Below are 7500 nucleotides of genomic sequence, written 5' to 3'. Positions count from 1 at the left end.
GAACTTTTAACTCACTATAGGGAAGTTTGCAGAAATGTTATCCATTCAAATGCCACGAGGAAATTAGACCCTTTTAAAATCGAAAGTAGTCTGTGAGAACCAGGAAAACTATGCAGTACATTCTGTGACGTAATTGATTCGACCAACCAGTGCCAAGTATTAATGCTGGCAACCAATCACAAAGCAGGAAGACTATATTTTCTGAAGGCACGCAGCCTTTGTGGCCAATCACGATTAAGTATTTGATCGCAGCCTTTGTGGCCAATCATGATTAAGTATTTGATCGCAGCCTTTGTGGCCAATCACGATTAAGTATTATGACAATCGGCCAATCACAATGCAGGAAAGCTACCTGTATCCTCTGGATGAATGCAGCTTTTCTGGCCAGTCAGGATTAAGTATTATGATCGCTGGCCAAGCAAGGTGCAGGAAAACTGTCTGTAATTTCGAAAGGGTAAATTCCTACCTTCGTGAATACCGATTTTTTATCTTCTGCACCTGTTCCTTTTCTCATGGCCGGTGTTCGCTTTTGGAGGAAAGTCACAGGAAAAAGGGGAATCTGAGAGTCTCTCCATCGTGCCTCGGCTGACTCATTCCTTTCACCGTCCCTCCGTTCATAGTCTCCTTCTTCCATCTTACTTTCCACACCCTCTCCTAGCAAATGATTCATAGCGCAATTGCTTTGAGGTTTTCCTCCTTTACACCTTTCAGACCTTTTGCTGTCAATTTCCGTTTCAGCGCTGAATGACCTCACAGGTCCCAGTGCTTGGCCTTTGGCCTAAATGCTATATTCTGATCTATTCTCAGTTGACACGAGTTGTGAATTATACGTGCCCCTGCCTGGTGGCTGGTTGTGTGAGGTGGGTAGCAGCCAGGGTGTGAAATAGTCGATGTGGCTCACAACCTGATTTTGAAAGAATGTTTTTCCCATTTTGGAAAGACAAACAAGCAGTGATCCGGCCTCCAGCTTACTCGGGGGCGTGTGCTAAAATCTACGGTCAAATAGTGTTGTTTCGCCAACAGAAATTAAAATTAATATGCTATATTTTATTAGAAATAATTTTCTGTACTGTTTAACATGTACATTATTCATTTTTACATTTTCATTCTCATAAATAAATCATAAATAACCTATTCTAAAATTCCTGTATCTTTAACTCTACGCAAAACACCTTTTTTGAAAGACTTTTTCAGGCTTGCCTACCACCACCACCACCACAACAACATAGTAGTTTGTAGGCTTAACCCACGAGTAAGCGAAAATGAAATAAAAAAATTGAACATTAATAATCCACGCAAAACAACTTTGCTATCTAGCTTATCAGCATCCCACGGTGAGTCTTTCCCAGGAGATAAGACTGGTTCTTAAAATGATGAGATAAGGACGTTCATAAACATCCTCAGGATAATTCGCAGTGGAACGGAAAAACCGCGCGTGAATTTCGGGGGCTGCCTCGTGCAAACAAGAGGGTTTGCGGACAGGTTTTCAATCAACTTTGCCTTATGCCAGCACGGTGCTTTGCTCACAGGATGTACCCGTAATTGCGGTAAACTTGATTTGTGGATTGGGAGACTATTATTTGGATGCTCGTCATGGTGGTCTTCTCCCGCGTCCAGCCAATCGGGACTTTAGTTCCAATGTTATATTTCATACAGAGAGAGAGAGAGAGAGAGAGAGAGAGAGAGAGAGAGATCAGGAAAGGTGCTAGCTGATACCAGTTCGCTCTTTGCGTTCAAAAGCACAAATGAATATTCATCTTAGGAGCTTGTGCCTGCTTTGCTTGCTTTTGCAGGAAGGTTCTGAATGAAGATTTGAGTCATATATATATATATATATATATATATATATATTATATATATTATATATATATATATATATATATATATATATATATCTATATATAATTATAATAGATTAAATATATATAATATATATATATATTATTATATAATATATATATCTTATATTAAAATTAGTTAAATACAACCACATCAAAACTGCGAAACAAAACACTGATCATGAGGAATCCTCCTCATCGTGTCAGTTACCAGGAAGTGCAGACTTACCTTAGCTACCAGGAAGTGTTGTTTTTATTTCTTCCTCTTTCTCTCTCTTTCTATCTGGGTTGGTATCTCCGTCCGCGATGCCCGATGCCCGAGTCAGTTTTGACCCCGCCACAGTCTGAGCGTACACTGTGCCCTTGCAACGTACCCCAGTCAGCTGGTTTGTGGGCCCTTCTGCTACCACAAGCCTCCTCTCACCTAGCCCGGCTCTTGCCCACATACTCACATACACACGCGCGCGCGCGCATGTTCATGCATACGTTGCACGCAGACGTGCATGCGGGAAGACAAAAAGATCCTGGGATAGCAGCCTTGCGGGACCACTCTTGATTCGCGCTTCTGAACGGGAGGCGGAGTCTCTCTCTCTCTCTCTCTCTCTCTCTCTCTCTCTCTCTCTCTCTCTCTCGTTCTTTCATCAAGGAGACGACTTCAGAGCTGCCTCTGTCAGCGACTATATCCTGTCGTCTCTGCTTCTGTCATCCTCTGAGAACTCTATGAAGAAACCATAAATGAAAGATAGATGGGTGACTCCGCTGATACGTAAGATCCATGGCCGATAGCGCTCGATTAGGCTACGCGCAGATAATGTGCCACAGTGACGTAATGTCCAGAAGCGGTTGCCAGTTAGTCATATGGAAGGGTCGCAGAGCTCCATTGACTGATATTTCTGTGGCGTCGTCTTGGTGCGAAGAATGAAGTGTAAATGTTTACTGTTGAGAACTGTGATTTCTTTACGAGTCGTCTGGGGAATTATTCTTAATCGTAGTACCTTGGACCTATTAGGCACCTCAGCTCCAGGCGACTGAAGATTTCTTTTCTTTTATTTTCTTAATGATCTGTTGATAATATTAATTAAACATTTGGTGTTTCTTCGCCTCATTCTGCTCCCTCTTCTTCTTCTCCCTCTTCTTCTTCTTCTTCTTCTTCTATTTTAGTTTGATTACTGGCTTAAATAAACATATTTTCTGACTGAATAATATATGTTCCAAGATAAGAATGTAAACAGAGGTAGGGCGAACATCTTTGTACGCTATATATATATATATATATTATATATATATATATATATAATATATATATAAAAGAGATTTGTAACCATTCAGTTTTCAGCGAGTAAAACAATGCGATAAATATAAATAGATCTATTCACAAATAAACTGTTAATCAGACATTAAAACGGAGACAGCGATTGACTGGTGGTGAATTACGAACTGGTGTCACATTTAATGGGGTCATTAACACCGAAAAAAGCAGCGATAAAGTGCCCGAGGGCATTTTCATAGATTCTTGGGTAACGCAGCGTACAACGACCTATATTATATTATAAGAGAATTTTAATATTTAACATCGTTGTGTACAGATCTACAGAATATAGAACTCCTGTAACAATAAGAAAGCAGAAATTTATATTTATAGCTACACACGATTTCTGGTGTATTTATAATGTGTGCACCTTTTAAGAATTGGAAACGTCATCTCCCAAAGCAAGTTGAATAATAATAATAATAATAATAATAATAATAATAATAATAATAATAATAATAATAATATCAGAACAGATAGGGTGATACGTGCTAGTAAGACAAAACGTGACGTTGATTGACAAAATCAAGAAGAAAGTATCACTCATTGATGTCGCAATACCATGGGACACCAGAGTAGATAAGAAAGAAGGAGAAAAAATGGATAAGTATCAAGACCTGAAAATAGAAAATAAGAATGATATGGGATATACCAGTGGAAATTGTACCCATAATCATAGGAACACTAGGCACGATCCCAAGATCCCTGAAAAGGAACCTGTAAAAACTAGATGCCGAAGTCGCTCCAGGACTCATGCAGGCGAGTGTGCTCCTAGAAACAGAGCACATAGTTAGACAGGTGACGGACTCCTAAGGAGGCAGGTTCAACCCGGAACCCCACACTATGATAAACACCCAGTCGAATAGGATGGCTGGGATAGAAAAAAAAATAATAATAGTAGTAGCCATATAAGTACACGTAACAAGCCTGCTAGATCATTATTTAATTTGAAAAGAAGCCTTTAGCAAAGATATATATAGATATAGATATCAGTTGATGATTATTCTCTCTACGTCATAAGTAAAAAAAAAACGTGAATGTAGATCTACAGAATACAGAACTTTCATTTGAATAAGAAAGCATAAATGCATACGTGTGCGCAATCTCTTGTGCATGCATAATGCGCGCATGTGCCGCTCCATCTTCAACCTTCAACGTACACTTTCCACAGCAAGCAGGAACTGTGACTGAAACAGACATAGGATTACACTAGATGACTGACAATAATTTCGCACCAAAATGAAGATTAAAATACTAAGAAACCTTACAGGGACTGCAGGTATGCGCTGTTTGGTATAATGTCATTTGTGTATAGTCTGTGTCCTACACAAGAGACAACTGTATTGGGATTTCCTCGTATATCTTTGAAGAATTTGAAGTAATAATAGTAATAATAATAACGGGTATCTTTTAAAAATTGAAAACGTTATCTCCCGAAATATGTAATAATAATAATAATAATAATAATAATAATAATAATAATAATAATAATAATAATATAATAATAATAATAATAATATGCTTTATTTCGGCTCGGGGCCATATACATTGAATATACAAAATACAGACAGTAGCAAACACAATCTAAATACATGTGACATGATAAAATAGAAAAAGAAAATGAATAATCGGCACTTATCCACAAGGTAGCTGAGGTAGCATAAAGCTAGTAATCATCATACTGGTAATAACAGTAATAATATTGGTGAGAAAAAAAAAATATGCATTGAGAGTAATAACAGATGGTGCATGTATTATATAACTCAAATTTCAACTAGAGACCTTAGGTGGTTACATTAGTCAGGTCCAGAGGGCTTAATACATAAATTAAATGTAAATAAAACTTTAACTTTGATAGTAATCACAGTAATAATGAAAAATTAAAATATCAGCAATAAATGTAATAATGACAAAAACTGCAGATGACATCTTGCCAATACAGAAATTAAGTCCTTTAGGGGACAAAGGCCTCATTTTCCCATCTTTCCCACAATTTTGATTTTCTTCTTGCTTCACTCCTTAGGATGCTTTGTATGAGCGAGTTGCTGCTGTTTCTCACTCGGGTTACCAGACTGGACATTGTTCGCCTAACAATGATTTTTAAATTGTCCAGGTGGTTTTCTATGAACATCTGTGTGGCGGAGTGGTAGCGGGGAGTGTTTGTGAGGCGCCTCAGAATGTCATTGTGCACAACAGTGATGCGTCGCATCGTCTCTCGGGTATAGTTCGTCCAGAGGGAACACCCATAGATACTGTAGCAGTACGAGCGGAAGAGCGCAGCATTTTCACGTCTCGGTGACAGAAGGCAAACCTCCTTGGGCAATCATGTTGCCCGCTGCACATAGTTTGCGACGCCTCTGTTCAATGTCTGCCGTATCTTTTAGGTCGTCGGTGATAATGTGACCCAAGTACGGAAATTCGTGCACAAATTCCAGCCGATGGTTTCCGAGGAAAATTTGAGGTTCTGCAATATGCTTAAGCGATCTCGGGAGCAGCGACATGCACTGGGTCTTGGTTTCGTTGTAGATTATATCAAATTCCTCTGCATATTGGCGGCAAGTGTCGATGAGTCGTTGGAGACCTTGCACTGATGGGGAAATCAGAACCATATCGTCGGCGTAACAGAGGTTGTTTATAGTTGTTTCATTGACAGTGCATCCGATTTTGGGAGCGAGTTCAGTTTGACGTTCAAGGCATCTGTGTACGTATTAAACAGGTATGGAGAGAGAATGCCCCCTTGCCGAAGCCCGTTTAGGGAGCCGAAGGTGTAAGATAATACGTTCCCCATTTGACACAGAATTGCTGTGTGGAGAACCAGCAATGTAAAATGCCAATTAGATATAGGGGTGTGCCCCTTTTATGCAGCTTCAGGAAGAGCTTCAGGTAGTTTACTCTGTCAAATGCTTTTCTCACAAAACAAAGGAAAAAAGGAGAGGCTGATGATAGGTAGTAGTTCAGCAGTTCTTTTAGTATGTAGATGCAGGTGTCGGTTGAGTGGTTTGCTTTAAACCCGAACTGGTTGTCAGTGGTGGTGTAGAAAGGGGAGAAGTCTCACTAGAAGAACGACTCAAGTATCTTCGATGCTATCGTTGTGATTGCAATCGGCCGGTAGTTGCCAGGGTCAGCTGCATCCTTTAGCTTGTTTTTGATTAATGGTATCAAGTTAACTAAGAGTAGGGAGTCTGAAGAAACCGATGAATTATGCACGCATTGAATAGGGCATAGCTAGCAAAATGTAAATTATCGGATGGCAGAGTTTGAAGGCCTCTGCAGGAAGACCATCACAGCCGGCGATTTATTATTAGGTAGGCTGTTTATGGCATCGCTGATGTTACCTTGGCGTAAAACGGTCTGCAAAATGAAATTGAATGTTGTCAGTAAGGAGGTTATCTACATCCCTTCGGGAGTCTTGATCATTTATGCAATTCAGGATATAATATAATAATAATAATAATAATAATAATAACAACTGGTATCTTTTAAGAAATTGAAACGTTATCTCCCAAAGCATGTTATAATAATAATAATAATAATAATAATAATAATAATAATAATAATAATAATAAAATAATAATAATAATAATAATAATATATAATATTAACGTGTATCTTTGAAGAATTTGAAGCGTTATCTCCCAAAGCAAGTTAAATAATAATAATAATAATAATAATAATAATAATAATAATAATAATAATAGTCGCATAAGTACGTATAACAAACCTAACGGATCATTCATTATCAACTTGAAAACAAACTTCAACAACATAGCTGTAAAAAATGGCACGAAGACATAAAATAGATAAATAAATAAACATGGTATAAAGATTTTAAAACAAAAAGATAAATAAATAAATGAATAAAGGCCTAGACAAGTAAATAGACAAAATAATGAACAAATAAAGATCGAAACAAGGAAATAGGTAAATAGACGAATAGATGAAAATCGAAAAACGTAAATAGATAAATAAATGAATCCGTTTATTAAGTAAACATAGGTGAATTAAAATGGACCAACAAAAATGACGAAATCCACGTCGCATGGAAGCCATAGAAAGAAGCACAGTTATGACTTTCGACCTTGGAAAGTGCTGAGGTAGACTTCAGTGAGATGTTGTTTTGGGGGTAGGTAGGAGGCAGCTGGTGTTGGGGGGGGGGGGGGGGGGGGGGGGGGGGGAGGGGGGGGGGGGGGGGGGGGGGGGGGGGGGGGGTGGGGGGGGGGGGGGGGGGGGGGGGGGGGGGGGGGGGGGGGGTGGGGGGGGGGGGGGGGGGGGGGGGGGGGGGAGGGGGGGGGGGGGGGGGGGGGGTGGGGGGGGGTGGGGGGGGGGGGGGGGGGGGGGGGGGGGGGGGGGGGG

General features: G+C 39.8%; 1 protein-coding gene across 2 annotated transcripts in view; it reads right to left on the bottom strand.

Annotated features, from left to right (window-relative positions):
* LOC135197068 (ecdysone-induced protein 75B-like) overlaps window positions 1-2562 on the bottom strand; it is a 22012-nt gene extending 19450 nt beyond the window's left edge. Inside the window, exon 1 of one of the 2 annotated variants that reach the window (XM_064224012.1) lies at window positions 2068-2562. The gene's annotated coding sequence lies outside the window, so the exon portion shown is untranslated. The remainder of the gene's footprint in view (window positions 1-2067) is intronic. The other variant, XM_064224011.1, reaches the window with a different exon arrangement.
* Between the last annotated feature and the right edge of the window lie 4938 nt (window positions 2563-7500).

Source organism: Macrobrachium nipponense, chromosome 18 (assembly GCF_015104395.2).
Source record: "Macrobrachium nipponense isolate FS-2020 chromosome 18, ASM1510439v2, whole genome shotgun sequence".
Lineage (NCBI taxonomy): Eukaryota > Metazoa > Arthropoda > Malacostraca > Decapoda > Palaemonidae > Macrobrachium > Macrobrachium nipponense.
Note: the sequence above shows the minus strand (reverse complement) of the source record. Positions and strands in the feature narration are given on the sequence as shown.